We start from the raw sequence: 24,238 nt of genomic DNA on the forward strand, positions 1-24,238 counted from the left end.
CTCACAAATTTGTGTTTTTACGTCATTATAGACTTTTTGACATTTAGATTCGATTTCAAGTAACTTAGCAGTTAAACCTTCACGTTTGTTCAAGCGTGGTGTCTAACTTTTGAAGCTGTTGCTGTGAATCTTTTTGATTTTGTTCCATTGCGTCTAACTTTTGAAGATTTTGTTCGATTGTGTCTAACTTTTGCTGTGTTTGTCTCTGATTCTGTTCCATTGTGTCTAACTTTTGAAACTTTTGTCCCATATGTTGCATTAATTGTAATAACAATGCACTGGTGTCTGAATCATGTTCCTCAGTGCTATTCGGCAGTGCATTTGAACCAATAATATTCGCATTTTGAAAAGCAGAAAATGTATCTTGACTTATTTGAGAAAACGGTTAGGACGCAAAACCTGAATCTACAGTATTTGCAAGATTGTGTCCTGTCATTTCCGAATCCTGAGGCGAGGTGTTGCCGACCGATCGATCGATAATGCTTCCCTGTTCACTATTTGTTTCACTGGTTACGCCATTATTTGCCGCCCGCACCATATCCCTATGCACAATTACCAAATTACTACTTTGGATGTCGGTTAATTCATTACACAGTGGTGCTGATAAGCTACGCTCGTCGTCACTATTATTTCTCAGTTTACTTTGTAGCCTAGTGTTACGTTTTTCACACGCCATTATTGTCACAATATTTCACACGATAACACAGAAAAGCACAATTTGAAGAGCAAAATAAGAAAACACATTAACATAGCATTGAGAAAATAACATCTAGTTAATTGCAAACGCAGCTGCGAAATACTTGGTGCAAATATACATGCATGCCACAACTATTTTACTGTGCAACAATCACAAACTACAAATACAAAGGAAATTCCTTCTACAATTACACTAGAAATAAACAATAGCTACACTAATTACACAAACTACAAGAAAAAATCTGAAGATTCCAGTGAGATATCCTCAGCTAAGGGTCGACATATGAAACGTCCCCTTAGAAAAATTAATGAATTACTGTGCTGATAAACCCCTTACGTTATTTGATTTTCAAACAGCTGAGCAGAACTGAACGTACTCAGACATTTCGCTCTTTACTTATTCTGATCAACACTTAACTGACACACAATATTTTTAGCGCAACACAGTCTGACTTTCAAAAATCCCTACAAAAGAATGGCCCTGACTAACAATAACCTGTAACTTTCATGAATCACTTACCTCACAAAAATCTTCGTTACTCGAACTACTGCAATACAGTGAGCGCCACTACTGCCAGCTAAATAAAAGATTCTAACTACTGAAGGGACTAACTACTGATAAGCATAGTTAGCAAATGAAAGATTTTGATAAAGAACAAACAATGTATTTACCTTAATAGTGTTCAAAAGTCATTTTATATATATATCAGTTCATGAGATCCAGTCTTACAAATGATACAAACATTGCAATAAAGAGTAAATCAAATATAAATTTAGAAAGGGCAGCTAATCAAATTTTTACTGACATTAATAAGTGGTTCATAGCCAATACACTGTCATTAAACTTTGAAAAGACCCACTATATGCAGTTGAGAACTTCCAAGAGATTTCGTTCTGGTGTGTGTATAAAATATGATGAAATGGAAATAGGAGAAGTTGAGAGTGTAAACTTCTTGGGATTACAACTTGATAATAAATTCAGTTGTGAGCAACATACTAACGAACTGCTAAAGCGCCTAAACAAGTCTGTGTTTGCAATGCGAATGATGTCAGATATAGGAGATATAAATATAAAAAACTGGCATATTTTGCTTATTTTCACTCCATTATGTCATATGGTATCACTTTTTGGGGTAACTCCACAAACAGAGAAAAAAGTTTTACAGTACAGAAGCATATAATAAGTGTAATGAGTAGTGTAAATCGAAGAACATCATGTCGAAACCTATTCAAAGAATTGGGCATATTAACCACAGCTTCTCAGTATATTTATTCCTTAATGAAGTATGTTGTAAATAATACATCTCTTTTTCCAACTAACTACTTAGTACACAGCATCAGTACCAGGAATAAGAACAATATACATAAAGATTTAAAATCAGTCACTCTTGCCCAGAAAGGAGTCCAGTATTCAGCAATGCATATTTTCAATAAGTTACCAGCAACCATTAACAGTTTAGTTTCAGACAAGGCACAATTTAAACATAATTTAAAAGAATTTTTGGTTGCCAACTCATCCTGTTCCATGCATGAGTTCCTTAACCATTTCAATGAAAATTTATTATACTTTAATTTTTGACAATAATTGGTTGTAACAGCCAAGTAACTACCTACTGTGTGAATGATGGATGTATGGAAAGCTGATGTAAGTCTTAAGTCTGTAAATAGTGGAAGTTTAACTTTAAAACTTGTACATAATTTGACTGTTCTTAACTGAGGACCACTGAAATGAATAACTTACTTTAATTTTTGACAATACTTGGTTGTAATAGCCAAGAAACTAGCAAATGTCTGAATGATGGATTTAATGAAAGCAGATGTAAGTATTAAACCTGTAAATATTAGAAGTTTAAATTTAATTCATGTACATAATTTTACTGTTTATTGACTGAGGATCATTAAAATTAATGAAACTCAAGTTTTTATAATTACGTTTTTGTAATGTGTTTATCTGACATGTTCCACACCCAGGAGGATTCCCTCTTTTATGGGTTCATGGAATGAATAATTAATCTAATCTAATCTAATCTAATCTGAGCTATTTAAAGCATTGTCAAAAATATGTGTGTATAACCAAACCCAAACTGCAGCATATTACCCTCAATCAAATGGAAAAAAAGGTAAGACTTCATCAGATTCTTAAAGCAGCCACCCATTCCCATGCAACTGCTAAATGGACTCAAATAATACCTGTAGTCCTTCTTGGTCTTCTGTGTTACGTTAGAGAAAACATTAATGATACGAATGCAGAAATGGTTTATGGCTCTCCCATCAGGATACCAGTTAATTTTTTTCAAGATCATGGCCCAAAAAAGGATACAGACCTACCTCAATTTGTGTCACAACAGAAACAATATATGACTCAGCTGAAACCTGTACAGTATCCCCACAAAGCAAAGGGAATACCACTCATACACAATGACATCAGCAACTCAACACATGTGTTTGTAAGGGTTGACCAAGTGAAGAAGGCATCAGAGCCTCCATATGAACGCCCATACGTAGTAATTGAAAGGACTCAAATTCTTTTAGACTTGAAGTGAAAAACCAGATAAAGAATATCTCCATCGGCCGATTACTTTCTGTATAACTGATGCATGAAAAAGGTTAACAGCCTGAAGACACTCCAGTTATATTGTCACCACAGGGCCAAGAACCAGACTCTACAGACGAAGAACAAGATCTTGTAGTGATGTTCGATTTCCATTAAGAGTAATTTAAGTCTTAAACTTATTATGCTGCTGAGAAGAGGGTAGTGTGGGAACGTGACAAATTTCTGTTTATATTTGTATATGTTTGTAAGCCGCTTGCCGTGATAATATTGGCATAATAGCATTAATATTCTTTGGAATTAAGCAAAAAAGAAGTTTGTTACACTATGGTTGTTAAGATTCATTGTTAAAATGAATCCGTTTGAGACGCATATTAAAATGCTGAAGGCAAGACGTATGAAACATGTAATTTATTGGTGTGCGCAACCTGTGGTAATATGAAAGCAGAAACTCTTCAAAGGTGCTGGAGAAATCTGTATGATGGGCTTGAAGAAGATGACTTAGAAAATTTTTAATACTTCACAGAAACGGTTAAAAAGATTACCTGGTTGCGAAGAAATGGATACATTCGAGGTGTATTAATGGTGACTGCGAACGATTTGCAGAAATCACTGGCGAAGAAACTGTCATAACAGTGTTGCCGTCAAATGAAGAGTGGAAATGGAAAACGTTCTAAATGCCATTTTTTCACAAAACGCGTTTTCAGTGTTGTTCCGTTCTCAGCAGTCTGCTACATATCCTTACACTTGATGCAGATGCCAAACCTTATAGAAATTCTTTCAAACATGCGTTAGCAGATGTGTCACGCTGTGCATCTCTCTGGAGGTCCAGAATATAAAAGGTATGAGAACTGGTTGTTGTTGACTATAGTTCTACAAGTTAAAACCAAATGTTGTACTTCTGTACTGTATTATCAGAAATAAAACGTGGTGCCCCAGTAATAATAGCGCTTCTAACAAATACAGGGTTGCGCAGTTAAAAGTGGACTGTCTCCACTTTGGATGCGAATGCAATATTTTGACTTCCGAAAGAGAGTAAACAACTACGACAATGGAGAGTTCTATGAAATAATCGATTGTCAGTATTTCAGTTTATTTCATCAGTGAAGTTAGATGTTTCTTTTTGCAGTATGCAAAATGACTTTCTAGATAGGAAAAAGAAGTGAAATTGTGGAAGCACGAGTGAATACAGGTTTGATTAAGGAAAATCTCTGGAGAGAACATTTTAAGACATTGTTAAAAGCTGAGGAGCAGGCTCACGAGAAAACAACAAATAATGGAGAAATTGAGAGAAGTTGGGAAGCAGAATTAGGACAAATTACACGATAAGAAATAAAAAAAGCTGTGGAGAAGATGAATGGGGGAAAGCCCCAGGACGTGATGAAGTATCAGTGGACATGATAAGAGCAGCAGGTCCAGTGGCAATGCAGCGGCTGTATAGAGTAGTGTCAAGTGTGTGGAGAAATAGTACAATACCTGACTATTGGAGAAGAGGAGACATTCTTCCCATCTTCAAAAAAGGCAATAAAATACTTTGTAAAAATACAGAGGAATAACCCTTATGAGTCATACAGCCAAGATTTTTGAAAGAATTTTACTAAATGGAATAACTGACAAGATAGAGAAGGGGCTGAGTGAACAATAGCATGGGTTTAGGAAAGAAAGAAGCACGATCGACCTGATATTTTCTATCCGTCAACTGATGGAAAAAAGTTGGGAGTATAAGAAAAGGGTGCTAATGCTTTTCATAGACACAGAAAAGGCATATGACTCAATTAACAGGGAAAGACTCTGGGAAGAAATGAAGAAGACAGATGCAGAAGATGGATACATTAATGTAATAAAGTCACTGTACAGAGGACACAATTGTAGAATTAGAACACATTTGGGGAACTCTGAATACTTAGAAACAAGACAAGGACTTAAACAAGAAAGTACTTTATCTCCTGCACTTTTTAATGTTGTGATGGAGGGAATGAATAAGACAGTCAAAGATATAGTAAAAGAAAAAGACAACAAGATGATTTTTGAGGATGATATGGTAATATGGGGAGATAAAGAGGTACATGTACAGTTACAACTTGATGTGTCGAAGGAAATAATGAAAAGGTATGGATAAAAAATAAATAAAGATAAGAGTGAAGTAATGGTATTTGGAAGAGACAAAGGGATCAACGGAAATATTACTTTGAATGGAGAACCCTTCAAAGTGGTAGACAGTTTCACTTATTTAGGGAGTGAAATATCTAGTGATGGAAGAATAACCAACGAAATCAATAGGAGGTTACAGAAGGGAGGCAATTTCTATCAAACAATAAAACACCTGATTTGGAATAAGGAGGTTTCAGAAAAAGCAAAACTCTTTGTGTATAAGAGCTATTATTTCCCTGTTGTCACCTATGGAGGAGGAACATGGACAATGACAGAAAGGGACTGGAGCAAACTGCAAGCAGGGGAAATGAAATTTCTAAGAACAGTTAAGGGAAAAACAAGAATGGACAGAGTAAGAAACGTAGATATTAGAAAGCACAAAGCACCTTAAACTAGAAAGTATTAGAGATGAAGTTGAAAAAAATAGATTAAGATGGTATGGGCATGTTAATAGGACGCATGGGCAGAGACCCCCCAAAATTATGGAAGAACTAAAGATGGATGGAAAAGACCTAGAGTGCGCCCAAGAACACGGTGGAAAACGGGAGTGAGAATATCTGTGGCAAGGAGATTTGTGACCTGGCAGTAAGTGGAGGAAGAAAAGTGGTGGGAGGACCGAGCCAAATGGAGAAGACTCGTCAGCACCCAGACCTGGCCTTAGCTGGAGTGTGATCCGGATATAGATAGGTAGAATCGATTGTCATCAGAAGTTAGACGTTTCTCTTTGCGGTATGCAAAATGACTTTCTCGATAGGAAAAAGAAGTGAAATCGTGTAAGCACGAGTGAAAACAGGTTTGATTAAGGAAAATCGCGAAATTTTGGGGGTCAAGTTTCCGAAAGAGAACGATGTAGAGTCCTTATAAAAACTGGTGCACCTACGGATCTGTGCAAAATGTAAAACGACAAATAAACCCTTCAGTTCACACACCTAAGTTATTGCAGACATTCGCCGAAGAAATATTCAGAGACCAAAGAAGTCTATGCGCAAATTGTCCCAACAGGCGCATGTAAGTAGGAGTCGCCAGCGCAAATTGAAAAGTCTTAACTTGAAGCCATACCATGTGACTGTGCAGCAGTTATGGGAGGATGACAGCGAGAAACGTCTGGACAGCTGCACGTGGCTTTTGAAAAACATCAACGATTGTTCGTTAGACCCTTTCCATTACGTAATGAGTAATGAACCACGGTTTCATCTTTCTGGTCAGGTGGATTCACAGAACACGAAGTACTGGGTAACGGAGAACCGTAACATTGTGTATACGTGCATGAAAAAATTGGTGTTTGGTGCGATATAACAGGAACGCGCAATACTAGACCAATATTTTTTGACGCTGCCCTCAACAAGGTTGCATATATGGAAATCTTTCATCCATTTTGAGCTCAGCTCACTTAATATGACATAGAATATTGCTTCTTTTAGCAAATTGAGGCAACATGCTACATGCCTAAGGTATCCGTGGAACGAGTCCATGATATCTTCACTGAGGAACAAACTGTCTGCATACATTTATGGCCGCCACGTTCGCCGAATTTAACGACATGTTATTTTTTGCTGTGGGGACATTTGAAGAGCAGGGTCTCTGAAACAGGCCCACGCACAGTACAGGAACTGAAAGACAACATCAGCCGTGAAGCTGCCGTCATTAATATACGAACTTCTCACCAGGTGTATGCCAATATGCTTAGATGTGCACAGCTGTGTACTGATGTATCAGGGGATCACTTTTCATGGCATTTTTCATTGCAAATAAATGGTAGGTCAGTTTCAGCTCTTCGTTTCTGTAATTTCACTGTATTTCCTCAATATTACATGGGCTACTTTTATCTGTGCCTCCCTGTACTGTATTCCTGAATTTTGTCGAAAACACATTTTTGAGACTGTAACTGTGAACGAAATCAAGCTGATTCTTGCAAAAAAGAAAACGGCAACCAGCCACTGTTAATAACGCTCTTTATTTACACAATTATTGCCGTTAACGCTTACGTACCGAGAGGTTCATCTTCAGACAGCTTTTTATATTTGCATTACATTCGTAATTGTCTGCATTTGTTGTTAGACAAGAAACAACGTGCAATTAATGTAAACAATAACACATATAATAGAAACGTGAACAGCCGCCTGAAGCTTCAACTGTCGGTTCGAAACCGGTAATAGTGCTACTTGTTTATATGTTGTTGCTGTTGTGGTCTTCAGTCCAGAGACTGATTTGGTACAGCTCTCCATGCTGCTCTCTCCTGTGCAAGCCTCTTCGTCTCCCAGTACCTACTGCAACCTACATCCCTCTGAATCTGCTTACTTTATTCATATCTTGGTCTCCCTCTACGATTTTTATCCCCCACGCTTGCCTCCAGTACTAAATTGGTGATCCCTTGGTGCCTCAGAATGTGTCCTACCAACCGATCCCTACTTTTAGTCAGATTGTACCAAATAGTAGCTTATTCACGTTCCTGCTTTTTAGTCATTAATAAACCTACTACTGCATTACGGCTATTTGATTTTGTATTTATAACCCTGTATTCACCTGAGCAGAAGTCCTGTTCCTCCTGTCACCGAACCTCACTGATTCCCGCTATGTCTAATTTCAATCTATCCATTTCCCTTTCTAAATTTTCTAATCTACCCGCCCGATTAAGGGATCTGACATTCCACGCTCCGATCCGTAGAACGCCTGTTTTGTTTCTCCGGATGACGACGTCCTCTTGAGTAGTTCCCGCCCGGAGACCCGAATGGGGGACTATTTTACCTCCGGAATATCACCATCGTCATTTAACCATACAGTAATGCTGCATGCCCTCGGGAAAAATTACGCCTGTAGTTTCCCCTTGCTTTCAGCCGTTGGCAGAACCACTACAGCAAGGTCATTTTGGTTAATGTTACAAGGCCAGATCAGTCAATTATCCAGACTGTTGCCCCTGCAACTACTGAAAAGGATGCTGCCCGTCTTCAGGAACCACACGTTTGTCTGGCCTCTCAACAGATACCCCTCTGCTTTGGTTGCACCTACAGTACGGTCATCTGTGTCGCTGAGGCACGCAAGCCTCCCCACCAACGACAAGGTCCATGATTCATGAGGGGGTTGGTGGGGGGGGGGGGGACTTGTGTAAATAAATAGCATTATTAGCACTTGCTGACTGCTATTTTCTTCTCTGCAAGAATGAGCTCGTAAGAACTTTCTTACTGACACTGAGAATCAGTCAGTTTCCTGGTAGGACACTTGCAGTGTTCTTAGTAAAGTATTTATTTTGTAATGTGTCTCATTATTTTTTGTGGTGATGTGATGAGCAGCATAATTTTGTGGTATCAGGATATCTTCTCAATTTTTTGAATGCAAGTCAGTTATATACGAAGAGAGATATGATGTTTTTCTTCATTCTACTAACAAATATTAGATTTGGCACTTTGGGCGTTTTTCATTTTCATTCATCAAATGCTAATGCTATCGAAGAGCGCGAAGTATAGATGACATGCATGATAGAGCAACAGCTGACATCGCTATCGAGCACTAGAGGTAAGCCTAAATTAACAATCTGTTATCTTTCAAAAAACTGCTGGGAATTGTACAATAGAGAAATTACAGTATGTGTGTTGTTATTTTAGGTTGCCTTGAAGTTTCTTGCACAATGCAGTGAGTCAACATCAACTGGCGTTCTTCTAAATCTAACGCAAAGATGGAGCTACAGCGTAGCTCGAAATCGTTTACAGCGACAAACAAAAATTACTGAGTTTTTTAGAATAAGTACAAGGGTCATTCCAAAAGAAATGCACATTATTTCTGTAAAAATACAGTTTTCATTCTGCATGTGTGAAAGTCTTACAGTGTGTTGATACATCCTTCCGCTTGTTTTCAAACTTAGTTCAACCTGTTCCCGTGAGTGGCGCCGTCACAGCATGTCTTCAAGATGGGTGCTACACTTGACGTTCGTCAGAAGCAACGTGCTGTCATAGAATTCCTGTGCTGTGAAAATGAGACAGTGGGAAACATCCACAAGAGGTTGAAAAAGGTGTATGGAGATGCTGCTCTCGATCGCAGTACAGTTACTCAGTGGGCAAGCAGGTTATGTGATGAAAGCGGGCATGGCGATATTGAGGATTGTCCTCGCAGCAGCAGGTCTCATACTGCACACACTCCACACAATGTGCAGAGAGTTAACGATTTGGTGACTGCTGACAAACGCGTCACAGTGAACGAATTGTCACGCTACGTTGGGATAGGGGAAGGAAGTGTTTGCAGAATACTGAAAGTGTTGGCGTTAAAAAAGGTTTGTTCCAGGTAGGTTCCCAGGATGTTCACAGTGGCTCCCAAAGAAACAAGAAAAACGGTATGAATCGAACTTTTGGAACAGTACGCGAATGGTGGAGATGAATTTCTTGTAAGATTTGTGACAGGTGATGAAACATGGCTCCATCAATTTTCACGAGAGACGAAGAGGCAATCAATGAAGTGGCATCATGCAAATTCACCCAAGAAAAAAAAATTCAAAACCACACCTTCTGCTGGAAAAGTTATGGCTACGTGTTTTTCGATTCCGAAGGACTCTTCCTTGTGGACAAAATGCCAAGTGGAACCACCATAAATTCTGATGCATATGTGGCAACACTAAAGAAACTTGAAGCTCAGCTGACTCGTGTTCGACCACATCGGAAAAAGCAGGATGTTTTGCTGTTGTACGACAATGCACAGCCACATGTCAGTCAAAACACCATGGAAGCCATCACAAAACTCGGATGGACAACACTGAAACACCCGCCTTACAGTCCTGACCTGGCTCCATGTGACTATCATCTCTTTGGGAAACTGAAAGACTCTCTTCGTGGAACAAGGTTTGAAGATGATGACTCCCATGTGCACGCTGCCAAACAGTTGCTCCAACAGATTGGTCCAGATTTTTACCGTGCAGGTATACAGGGTCTGGTTCCAAGATGGCGTAAGGCAGTTGAGAGCAATGGAAATTATGTGGAGAAATGAAAATATTGTTCCTAAAGGCTGTATCTACACACTGTAAAACTTTCAAACATGTAGAATAAAATATGCATTTAAAAAAAGTGTGCATTTCTTTTGGAGTGACCCTCATTATTCATTTGCTACAGTCTGTTAAGTACCGTCTACCATACATTGATGTGCTGTAATCCTCAAAACGCAATTTCAGCTTTTACACAGAACACAATTGTAGCGTGTATAGAGATTTTTGTATTCTTTTAATCTTAGAAATCTTTCGAAAATACGTATTATAAGTACGATAGAAAGTGTACTTTACTAATTACTGTACTGATATTAGAACTAGATCGAGAGGTGCACGTGCGATCAGAAGCAGTGGCCAGAAGACCGCTCTCTAACAGTCGTTTTACAAATGACAATTAGCTTTGTAGTGACATTGTAGCTGCTGGAAAGTTTGTTCCAGACGAGTATTAAGTTTCCGCGTTGAGTGACTGGTTGTAAAACTACCGTAGGCTACTGTGGACTAGGTAGTTGTTTGTCCAGCAGACTTAGTCAGGTAAGATCCTACACGCGTCACCTGTACGTTAGGTGTGTTGCACCCCTATCAGGCGTTTCCACATTTCGATTCCTTTTTTTACGTATGCGATGAGTGTCTTACTAGAATCCTTGCGAAACCAGAAGCGTTGAACCACCAACAAACTGAGTGAGGATATACTGTATAAAGGACCATGTAACCTACAGCACATTACTAAGTGACTAACGTTCTTCAGCATGCGTCATCGTTTGGAAGTGTGGAAATTGTACAACAAAAGGACCATCGAAAATAAGACGAAAGCCACATGCGTGTACTGTGGAGCCATATGTATATCTTAATGCAGTGGCTACTCGTCCACAAGATAAACTACAGAAGGATAGACTCTGTCCACAATCTATCGAACGTGTGGCTCAAGCACCTATACAGAAATCAAGAAAAATTCCGAATACCTGTTCTGAAACAACTAATGAAATGTCTATGTCTGTGAACCACCTGATGAGCAATCTAGTCTCTCGAACGCCACATCGTCAGCGTTGTCGGGCACTCCTGTAACAATTTCTGATAGATGCAAACGAAGTCTTTGCTATAGTTATTTATTCATCATGAGCTTCGTTATCGATGTTAGAGACTCAGTAATGGAGGAAAGCTTTATACTTAATTCATCTTGGCTATGAGTCACCTAACCACCATGCCATGGATACCACGTAGCTCAACGCTGAATATCAATATGTTTATGATGTCGACACAGATAAGATTAAATGTTGAAATGCTCTCGCTGATGGATGGACAAATGTGTCTGAACACCAACTGATAAATTTCACTGTCAAGACACCGGAACCAATTTTCTTTGAGAGTATTTGCCTGGTAAGTAAAGATAAACAGCTTAATTATGGCTACAAAATACACAATGGTTCTAATTACGCGTAAAACAAAAAACAAAGAGAAGTCACCAGCTACCAGTTCCTCTCTTACACATTCAGGTATGTTTCTTTCCCTATCAGTATTACCAGTAATCTTATCATTTACTTCGTCATTTATGCACTGTACTAAAACTACTGAACCGTAGCTTTAGCAGACCGCAACTCTAGCTGTGACACATCGCAGCTGGCATGTCATCAGCCATCGCCACCAGATGCCACGACAGTAGGCCGTGTCCTACGTGAGCGACAGAAGCGAGTTACAGCGAGCGACTTCTGGGCACGCGACACTCCAGTGACAAGCAGCAACACCACGCGAAAACCTTGGGTGTCCTGCGTGAGAGCAACCATGTCGCGCTACAAGATGGCTGCTTAGAGCCAACCAGCTGTTTCTATAAAACGGCGTCCTTAACCTGTAGAATACTGTAGCTGGAGAGTAAGGTCACAGAATTAGGTTTACTTAAGAAAATAAAGCGAAAAGGAATGCTGTGCATGAAATTTACAAAGGGAGGAATCTCCATGGAGAATTTCATAAGTATCGTCAACTACGAAGATCACCAGACAAGTCCTTCGAATACACGTGAATGAGCAGAGAAGCATTCGACTACCTCATCAATAAATTAAATACGGATTTTTTTTTACATGATCAAGAACTTTTAACAGCCAATAAATGCCGAGGAATGATTATTACATGACTAACTACATTAAATACCAACATTAGGATACAGATTGATCAGACTGAGCAACAGCTAGCTGTAGTGTAGGGGGTAGCGTTTGCAGTTCATAACTACATGTGAGGTGAGGGTCCAGAGTTCCATTCGCGCCTTTTGTTAAATTTTTACTGACTCAGTTACGATTCTGTATGTTAAGTTTTATGTATACTGTTTACACTGCATCGATAAATATATTTTTAAGGTCTTGCCAAAGAACTTGGTCTTCACACCTATCCTAGTATATCACACACATTTAATTCCTAATAAATTAAAATGAACCATGAAATTTTACAGATATTTGATGTTGCGAACGTAATTCATCAGCAGTCAGTGTTAAGGCCAAGCGTTTCAATTAGTCTAAATAGCCTGTAAAAATAAAGCTTACAAAATTTTTGAAAAGTAGGTCAAACCTTTTGTGTAATGATTTGTCTAAAAGTGTGAAATAAAAAATATTAGGGAAACATTTGGTTCACCTCATTTTCTGTCCATGATTTCGAGCATCATTCAAAGGCATGTAGGATGTTTCTCTGATCTACTTATATCTTTTACACAAATCATTTCATAAAATATTCGACTAATTTCTTCCATTTTTGAATTTCAAGTTTTATTCAGAAAGCATGATCTTACTGACTCCTCATTTGCCTTCCTAACGTACTTGATTGGAATGAAGCCTTTTTGACATTTAAATACAGTACCAACGTATCTTTTTATGTGTAAAATAACTAGGTCTTGAACAGATGATATTTTTGACACTTCATTTACAGCAGCTTTTCGTGAAATATTTCAATTTTTCCGTAGCTTATTAATTAAGTTTTCGTTCATTACCCTGATTACTTTCAAGCAGTTAAATATTTTCATTCCAAACTAGACCTCATGCTGGTCAGTTTGATACCCCGTTTACCTGTTTCTCTCCCTATGTTTGGAAGCGAAATTTTGGACAAAACCTCATGGTATAAGTTATAGGGAGTTTTATTTTCGCTCTGCTCACGCGTTTACAAAAACGTATCGAGCGTTAATCACATGATAAAATAGTCCTTTCTGCGTGTTGTCATTTCCAAAATTCGTCTTTTAGATATCTTGAACCTTTTTATGAGATATGATGATTTTTACGACCGCTCGATTCCCAAAGCGCAGGTAAGGTTCGGACGCGCCGCGAGCGACCCGTCCGCAGATATAACAACCAATATCTCAAGAATGAAAAGAGATACTGTAGTGTTGGCAGAAGAGCCAACACCGTGTTGCTAGAGGAGGCCGAAATGCACGCGTTTAAGTACACGCTGACTGGCGTGAGGTCTGGAACAGTTAAGGGAATTAATAGTAGCAAATAAAGTACGTAGTTGATATAATACTTAACTTTAATCCACAATTGGTGTACATCGCTCTTGACGGTACATGTTATAATCTCAATATCAAATGCTATGGCGCCTTGCTAGGTCGTAGCAAATGACGTAGCTGAAGGCTATGCTAACTATCGTCTCGGCAAATGAGAGCGTAGTTGTCAGTGATCCATCTCTGGCTAAGTCGGCTGTACAACTGGGGCGAGTGCTAGTAAGTCTCTCTAGACCTGCCGTGTGGTGGCGCTCGGTCTGCAATCACTGACAGTGGCGACACGCGGGTCCGACGTATACTAACGGACCGCGGCCGATTTAAAGGCTACCACCTAGCAAATGTGGTGTCTGGCGGTGACACCACAGATACCATTCCGGTCTCAACTTTAAATACAATTTAGATATATTGGTTGCATTTGATACGCAATAATGTATGGCCTTAAATGAACTATACGCGAAGTCTACACAATGTGACTTTATCTCTGCAAATTCTTAAAAATTTTGTGCAGCCATGTACTCAATTTCGTGCAGCACAGTAACTATGACGAATAACGAAAATAAATTCTGACCTTTATCATTTAAGGATATCAAGCTATAGGTTGTGGAAAAATCAAATTTTTTCACTGAATAGTTTTCTTAAAATCGGATGTTAAGTAATTCATAGCTGCCGTCGCGTCCGCTCCATTGCTTTGCCAAGAAGACACGTGACTGTCGCCCTGTGCCGCTCGTGCTGCAGCGACAAGATTCAAACACTGAATTCAAACGTCGCCAGCTGCAGCGGGAGACAGGCAGGGACACAGATGTCGCTCACGTAAGACACTTCCGTAAATACATATGCGGTAGTGTTTTGTCGCCTGAAGCTGTCGCGCGCTGTCGCTTGCTTCTGTCGCTCACGTAGGACATGGCCTGTCTGTGGCCCCTCGATCGTAGGTTTTCAGAGCTATGAGCAACAAAAAGGACCATTGAAAAAGAGACAAAATCTGAGTGTGAGTACTGTGGAAACACGTATATCATAATATTTCCTAAGCAGTATTGGCTTGACGACCCCCGAGTTCTTCCTTATCTTCGGCATCGCCTCCTGCACGTCTCAAGTCGACACATTTACCGCCTTGTTCCCAGTGTCATATCGAGCATTCTCGGTCACAGTGCGCGAGTTGAAATGCTTTCTGTTACCGTTACAAGTGTTTGCAGAGCAAAAAAGACAAAGTCGCGACCGGACCGCCAAGTCTACAAGATCAAAAATGCAGCGGTGCCAAGTTACGGTAATCCTCACGCATTATTAATCAGGGATGTCAAATTAAACACCTTTCAGCCGTCAAATTTCCAACCTTATTTTATTTGGCAACCAGTTTCAGCGTTTTATTACGCCATTTTCAGGCCCCTGACCGAAGTGTAGGATGAATCTACCTCTGTTGTGATCAAAATAGGGGTCAGCAATACTGGTATTAGTAGATATTTGCTACAGTGATCACCTCAACCATGTCTCTTTACGCTACGATTTGTTTTTGACAGTACCTTAACATTTTCGTCTGAAGCCGCCTTTTGATTTACCTAGTTAGTTCTTCCAGATGATTTGACTGTGTTTATCAGTTTATCGTCACTGTTTTCGTGGCAGAAAACTTCACAATTTTTCAGATTTTATCTTGCTCTTTTTTTTCTCTCTCTCTTCGGTGTAGCTCTGCCTAAACATGTTGTTTTGAATCAAATTACAATTCTTTTCTTTTGCTTCTTTATTACTGTAACGTTTCACTGATGACCAGAGGGAGTAAGAGGAAACTTCCAGAGGCTTAAAAGAGGAAACAAAATATGCCGTCAGCATCTCTCTCATGAACACGAATGCAATAATCCCCCACTACAGACAGCCCCAGAAAGCCAGCAGCAGTGTAGTGAAGATATTCTGTCTGAAAATGTGCTTCGAATTTGGCCATGTTATGCCCAGGTAAATTCTACTGTGGATGCACTGGCCCAAAATGATAACTAGTTATGTGAATTAGAGTTGTGTTATTACACAGATACAACAAATTATTTATTATGCTTCAAGTTTTGATACATTTCCTGGAGTGAAAGAATGTGCCAACGTACACGGCAAAAATTGTAATGTTTGGGACTCTGTTTGCGAATGCCTAATTTGTATTCAGTTTCACAAGGTTACACTCTGCAGTTCGTCTATGTAGCCATGTTATTTGTTGCCTATTTGTGTACAACGATAGATACAAATATTAATTCTGTGTTTCTGATGATTCAGTAGTAATTAAAAAGTTTCTGTCTCCGTGTACACTCTTGTTTTTTTTCTGTGTAATCGCTAATGTCAACATGCAATAGTACTTTACCCAGGCCGGCCGGTGCGGCCGAGCGGTTCTAGGGGCTACAGTCTGGAACCGCACAACCGCTACGGTCGCAGGTTCGAATCCTGCCTCGGCCATGGATGTGTGTGATGTCCTTAGGTTAGCTAGGTTTAAGTAGTTCTTAGTTATAGGGGACTGATAACATCAGAAGTTAAGCCCCGTAGTGCTCAGAGCCATTTGAACCATTTTGAACTGTACCCAGTGCATTGCAACCTCTGTGTTTATGCACTCTTTATCTGAGAAATTCTTGCCAAGAAACGTAAATCAGTAGTATGAAGTACACTTTTGCTTTCCAGTCGGTTTTCTAGACAGGATAAGAAAATTTTTTTGCTATCTCCATCATTCTATGCACCCACGTTTCCTTAACAAAACTCCACGTCCTGTGTGTCGAACGCTGTAGTTTGGTCTTTTTACCTAAAGGCAAACTGTTCTTTACTGAAAAGTCAACTTTGAGTTATTCATCAATCAGATTTTTATGATGTTTGCGAAGGTCCGCCTCCGTAGCGAAGCGGTAGCGTTACCGCCTACCACGCAAGGGGCCCGTGTTCGATTTCTGGCGGGGGACTGGGTGTTGTGTGTCCATCATCATTTTCATCATCATTGACACGAAAGTTCTCTGCTTCGTGATGACTGGGTGTTGTGTGATGTCCTTAGGTTAGTTAGGTTTAAGTAGTTCTGAGTTCTAGGGGACTGATGACCATAGATGTTAAATCCCATAGTGCTCAGAGCCATTTTTTTGACACGCAAGTCGCCGAAGTGCCGTCAACTAAAAAGACTTGCAATACGGCGGCCGGACCCCGAAGGGGATATCCCGGTCAGTAAATGCCATAGATCATATGTTTGTGAAGGATGATAGAGTTGAGATTGACCTGTAATTTCCTACATTTTCGCGACTGTCTTACCAGTACAGGGAACTTTTGCGTATTTTTGACATGGGGAGTTGTAATTGGATATCAATAATACATTACCAGTGTCCAGTAAAGGTCCTTCAGTATTGCTGGTTGCCTAGTCTGAGGCAGTAGCAAAGCAACTAGTACTAGCATACAGTTGCATAGCACACAGTGGTCGATGTTTGCGTTTTTGAGAAATCTGTTGCAGGTAAATTTCAGCACTGCTGAAACATTTGTTTACAAAATATGCCCAGTTTTTCTAATTTTTGCTTTTAGCAGTTTTTAGTCTCATACAGGGTGTTTCAAAAATGACCGGTATATTTGAAACGGCAATAAAAACTAAACGAGCAGCAATAGAAATACACCGTTTGTTGCAATATGCTTGGGACAACAGTACATTTTCAGGCGGAAAAACTTTCGAAATTACGGTAGTTACAATTTTCAACAACAGATGGCGCTACATGTGATGTGAAAGATGTAGAAGACAACGCAGTCTGTGGGTGCGCCATTCTGTACGTCGTCTTTCTGCTGTAAGCGTGTGCTGTTCACAACGTGCAAGTGTGCTGTAGACAACATGGTTTATTCCTTAGAACAGAGGATTTTTCTGGTGTTGGAATTCCACCGCCTAGAACACAGTGTTGTTGCAACAAGACGAAGTTTTCAACGGAGGTTTAACGTAAACAAAGGACCGCAAAGCGATACAATAAAGGATCTGTTTGAAAAATTTCAACGGACTGGGAACGTGACGGATGAACGTGCTGGAAAGGTAGGGCGACCGCGTATGGCAACCACAGAGGGCAACGCGCAGCTAGTGCAGCAGGTGATCCATCAGCGGCCTCGGGTTTCCGTTCGCCGTGTTGCAGCTGCGGGCCAAATGACGCCAACGTCCACGTATCGTCTCATGCGCCAGAGTTTACACCCCCATCCATACAAAATTCAAACGCGGCAACCCCTCAGCGCTGCTACCATTGCTGCACGAGAGACATTCGCTAACGATATAGTGCACAGGATTGATGACGGCGATATGCATGTGGGCAGCATTTGGTTTACTGACGAAGCTTATTTTTACCTGGACGGCTTCATCAATAAACAGAACTGGCGCATATGGGGAACCGAAAAGCCCCATGTTGCAGTCCCATCGTCCCTGCATCCTCAAAAAGTACTGGTCTGGGCCGCCATTTCTTCCAAAGGAATCATTGGCCCATTTTTCAGATCCGAAACGATTACTGCATCACGCTATCTGGACATTCTTCGTGAATTTGTGGCGGTACAAACTGCCTTAGACGACACTGCGAACACCTCGTGGTTTATGCAAGATGGTGCCCGGCCACATCACACGGCCGACGTCTTTAATTTCCTGAATGAATATTTCGATGATCGTGTGATTGCTTTGGGCTATCCGAAACATACAGGAGGCGGCGTGGATTGGCCTCCCTATTCGCCAGACATGAACCCCTGTGACTTCTTTCTGTGGGGACACTTGAAAGACCAGGTGTACCGCCAGAATCCAGAAACAATTGAACAGCTGAAGCAGTACATCTCATCTGCATGTGAAGCCATTCCGCCAGACACGTTGTCAAAGGTTTCGGGTAATTTCATTCAGAGACTACGCCATATTATTGCTACGCATGGTGGATATGTGGAAAATATCGTACTATAGAGTTTCCCAGACCGCAGCGCCATCTGTTGTTGAAAATTGTAACTACTGTAATTTCGAAAGTTTGTCTGCCTGAAAATGTACTGTTGTCCCAAGCATATTGCAACAAACGGTGTATTTCTATCGCTGCTCGTTTAGTTTTTATTGCCGTTTCAAATATACCGGTCATTTTTGAAACACCCTGTATTTGAGCTTTCTACTAGAAATTATTCCACATCACCATTACCATTTTTTTTTTTACTTTTATTTGAAATGCATATATCGAATTGAAATGTCAATTAATAAATATTGCATCATGAACTCTATGTATTGAATCACAAAATGTATGAAAATGCGAGTACTCCTAATAGCAGAGATTTCGTTTTGAAAAATCGGGTGCTGTGAAATGATTTCATCTTACTTTCACTCTTTAGCCTTTCCAAAGATCATTACAGAACATTTTTTTCTGGATTTCTCCAGTATATAAATTTGTTACTAGACACAAAATGATCTCATCTAAAACACATCTCTTACTCTGGGAATAAAAAACCATATAAAACTTAGAGGCTACTGACAACAATGAATATCGAAGCAGGAAACTCTGAAATAGCTTCAGTGTGTCTGAATTAGTGCAAACTAAACTAATTTTTTCGTGGTCCATTCCCTTTCTTTCCGGAACGTTGTTGTAAATATCTAATGCACTGCATCATAATAGAATTTAATTTATTCCACATTAAATGTATAGTAGTCGTATATTAAGTTGCCACGTAGAATTTCTGCTGTGGCGAGAGTGTCAAATCAATGTCTTTTGATAGTCAACATGTGACAGTGTTCCCAGACGAAATCTGATAAAGAAATTGCGGACGCCTGTGCATATTATCTATTGTCTAGCGAGCATTGGCTACTCTGTATTAGTCTCTCTAGCATGACCCAGTCATGCACCACATAGTGGGCAGGGCTTCATCTCGCTGTGGAAAAAAACAAATGGTCATGATAAAATCCTATTTATTACTAAAATCCATGAACTACGCTTTTCAACATGGAATGTGTGAAACTAATAACTACTGCGTTTCAAATGTTACAAAGGAATTCCGTAATAATACTTTGGCAAAGGGGAGTAGACTGAGTGGAAATGATGGTAATGAAGAAAAATTTCAATGTCCATGTAAACCATCAGTAACTGCCAAGTTAGCTCATTGCCTAAGCGCATACTAAGTTGAACTCGCTGAGTGCGTGAGTCAATTTAGAATACTAAAACCTAACTCTAGTCAATGGAATTTGCGGCCACCTAGAAGCATGTTTGCAGTGCTGTACACACACACACACACACACACACACACACACATACACACACACACACACACACACACCATACTCTACATCTACATCTACATGATTACTCTACAATTCACATTTAACTGCTTGGCAGAGGGTTCATCGAACCACAATCATACTATCTCTCTACCATTCCACTCGCGGGAAAAACGAACACCTAAACCTTTTTGTTCGAGCTCTGATTTCTCTTATTTTATTTTGATGATCATTCCTACCTATGTAGGTTGGGCTCAACAAAATACTTTCGCATTCGGAAGAGAAAGTTGGTGACTGAAATTTCGTAAATAGATCTCGCCGCGACGAAAAAGTCTTTGCTTTAATGACTTCCATCCCAACTCGTGTATCATATCTGCCACACTCTCTCCCCTATTACGCGATAATACAAAACGAGCTGCCCTGTTTTGCACCCTTTCGATGTCCTCCGTCATTCCCACCTGGTAAGGATCCCACACCACGCAGCAATATTCTAACAGAGGACGAACGAGTGTAGTGTAAGCTGTCTCTTTAGTGGACATGTTGCATCTTCTAAGTGTCCTGCCAATGAAACGCAACCTTTGGCTCGCCTTCCCCACAATATTATCTATGGGGTCTTTCCAACTGAAGTTGTTCGTAATTTTAACGCCCAGGTACTTAGTTGAATTGACAGCTTTGAGAACTGTACTATTTATCGAGTAATCGAATTCCAACGGATTTCTTTTGGAACTCATGCGGATCACCTCACACTTTTCGTTATTTAGCGTCAACTGCCACCTGCCTCACCATACAGCAATCTTTTCTAAATCGCTTTGCAACTGACACTGGTCTTCGGATGGCCTTACTAGACGGTAAATTACAGCATCATCAGCGAACAACCTAAGAGAACTTCTCAGATTGTCACCCAGGTCATTTATATAGATCAGGAACAGCAGAGGTCCCAGGACGCTTCCCTGGGGAACACCTGATATCACTTCAGTTTTACTCGATGATTTGCCGTCTATTACTACGAACTGCGACCTTCCTGACAGGAAATCACGAATCCAGTCGCACAACTGAGACGATACCCCACAGGCCCGCAGCTTGATTAGAAGTCGCTTGTGAGGAACGGTGTCAAAAGCTTTCCGGAAATCTAGAAATACGGAATCAACTTGAGATCCCCTGTCGATAGCGGCCATTACTTCGTGCGAATAAAGAGCTAGCTGCGTTGCACAAGAACGATGTTTTCTGAAACCATGCTGACTACGTATCAATAGATCGTTCCCTTCGAGGTGATTCATAATGTTTGAATACAGTATATGCTCCAAAACCCTACTGCAAACCGACGTCAATGATATAGGTCTGTAGTTCAATGGATTACTCCTACTACCCTTCTTAAACACTGGTGCGACCTGCGCAATTTTCCAATCTGTAGGTACAGATCTAACGGTCAGCGAGCAGTTGTATATGATTGCTAAGTAGGGAGCTATTGTGTCAGCGTAATCTGAAAGGAACGTATACAATCTGGACTTGAAGACTTGCCCGTATCAAGCGATTTGAGTTGCTTCGCAACCCTTAAGGTATCTACTTCTAAGAAACTCATGCTAGCAGCTGTTGGTGTTCCTAATTCTGGAATATTCCATTCGTCTTCCCTGGTGAAGCAATTTCGGAAAACTGCGTTCAATAACTCGGTCGTCGGTAACAGTACCATCGGCACTGCGCAGCGAAGGTATTGACTGCGTCTTGCCGCTTGTGTATTTTACATACGGCCAGAATTTCTTCGGATCTTCTACCAAATTTCGAGACAATGTTTCGTTGTGGAACCTATTAAAGGCATCTCGCATTGAAGTCCGTGCCAAATTTCGAGCGTCTGTAAATTTTAGCCAATCTTCGGGATTTCGCGTTCTTCTGAACTTCGCATGCTTTTTCCGTTGCCTCTGCAACAGCATTCGGACCTGTTTTGTGTACCATGGGGGATCAGTTCCATCTCTTACCAATTTATAAGGTATGAATCTCTCAATTGCTGTTGCTACTATATCTATGAATTTGAGCCACATCTCGTCTACATTTGCATAGTCAGTTCGGAAGGAATGGAGATTGTCTCTTAGGAAGGCTTCTAGTGACACTTTATCCGCTTTTTTAAATAAAATTATTTTGCGTTTGTTTCTGGTGGATTTGGAAGAAAGGGTATTGAGCCTAGCTACAACGACATTGTGATCACTAATCCCTGTATTAGTCATGATGCTCTCTATTAGCTCTGGATTGTTTGTGGCTAAGAGGTCAAGTGTTTTTTCGCAACCATTTACATTTCGCGTGGGTTCGTGGACTAACTGCTCGAAATAATTTTCGGAGAAAGCGTTTAGGACAATCTCGGAAGATGTTTTCTGCCTACCACCGGTTTTGAACAAGTATTTTTGCCAACATATCGAGGGAAGGTTGAAGTCCCCACCAACTATAACCGTATGAGTGGGGTATTTATTTGTTACGAGACTCAAATTTTCTCTGAACTGTTCAGCTACTATATCATCGGAGTCAGGGGGTCGGTAGAAGGAGCCAATTACTAACTTAGTTCGGCTGTTAAGTATAACCTCCAACCATACCAATTCGCACGGAGTATCTACTTCGACTTCACTACAAGATAAACCACTACTGACAGACACAAACACTCCACCACCAATTCTGCCTAATCTATCTTTCCTGAACACCGTCTGAGACTTCGTAAAAATTTCTGCAGAACTTATTTCAGGCTTTAGCCAGCTTTCTGTACCTATAACGATTTCAGCTTCTGTGCTTTCTATTAGCGCTTAAAGCTCAGGGACTTTCCCAGCACAACTACAACAATTTACAACTACAATTACGACTGTTCCTTGATCCAATCACGTCCTGTATTTGCCATGCACCCTTTGAGATTGCAGCCCACGCCGTACTTTCCCGAGGCCTTCTAACCAAAAAAACCGCCCAGTCCACGCCACACAGCCTCCGCTACCCGTATAGCCGCCAGCAGAGTGTAGTGAACTCCTGACCTATTCAGCGGAACCCGAAACCCCACCACCCTATGGCGCAAGTCAAGGAATCTGCAGCCAACACGGTCGCAAAACCGTCTGAGCCTCTGATTCAGACCCTCCACCTGGCTCAGCACCAAAGGTCTGCAGTCGGTTCTGTCAACGATGCTGCAGATGGTGAGCTCTGCCTTCATCTCGTAAGCAAGACCGGCAGCCTTCACCAACTCAGATAGCCGCTGGAATCCAGAGAGAATTTCCTCAGATCCAAAGTGACACACGTCATTAGTGCCGACATGTGCCACCACCTGCAGCTGGCTGCACCCTGTGCTCTTCATGGCATCCGGAAAGACCTTTTCCACATCAGGAATGACTCCACCCAGAATGGAATGCACACGGAGTGCACACTGGATTTCTTCCCCTCCTTAGCCGCCATATCCCTAAGGGGCCCCATTACGCGCCTAACATTGGAGCTCCCAACTACCAACAAGCCCACCCTCTGCGATTGCCCGGACCTTGGAGGCTGAGAATCATCCTCTGAGACAGGTCAGGCAGCTGCATCTGGCTCAGCCAGAGACAGTACCTGAAACCTGTTTGTCAGACGCACCGGGGAGGCTTTCTGACCAACCTCCGGGGACGTCTTTCGCTGCCTGCCACACCTTGGAACGACCTCCCAATCAACCACAGGCGAGAGCTCAGCCCCACTGCGGGCAGCAACCGGGGCAACCACAGCGGCAGACCGATCTGGGGACAGAAGGGGCGAGGTTGACATCCCCGTGATACCCAAGTCCGGCTCCCCACAGTGGCGCCCATTGGCAACAGCCTCAAGCTGTGCGACTGAAGTCAGCGCCGCCTGCAGCTGTGAGTGAAGGGATGCCAACTCAGCCCTCATCCGAACACAGCAATCACAGTCCCTGTCCATTCTAATCGCTGTTGAACAACAGTTACTGAAACACGAGTCCGTGCCCAGATAACGCAAGGGAAACGCGCAAAGAACGTACGAACTAACCTGTACAAATGTCTAACGACTGCACTACAATCTGCGCTACAATCAGGTACTAAAGCATGGTGCTACAACCCACAAATACTATAATACGCCCGAAATTTATGAATTAAACTATGCAAGTACCCAACAACACGCAAAGAAATTAAGAATTAAACTATGTAACAAATAAGTAAGCTGGGAGTATACGACTTGCTGCTGGCAGCTGCTTATCCAACGTCGGCAGGGAGCACACTCTGCACAAACTTA

This window comes from Schistocerca piceifrons, chromosome 8 (assembly GCF_021461385.2).
Source record: "Schistocerca piceifrons isolate TAMUIC-IGC-003096 chromosome 8, iqSchPice1.1, whole genome shotgun sequence".
NCBI classification, from domain to species: domain Eukaryota; kingdom Metazoa; phylum Arthropoda; class Insecta; order Orthoptera; family Acrididae; genus Schistocerca; species Schistocerca piceifrons.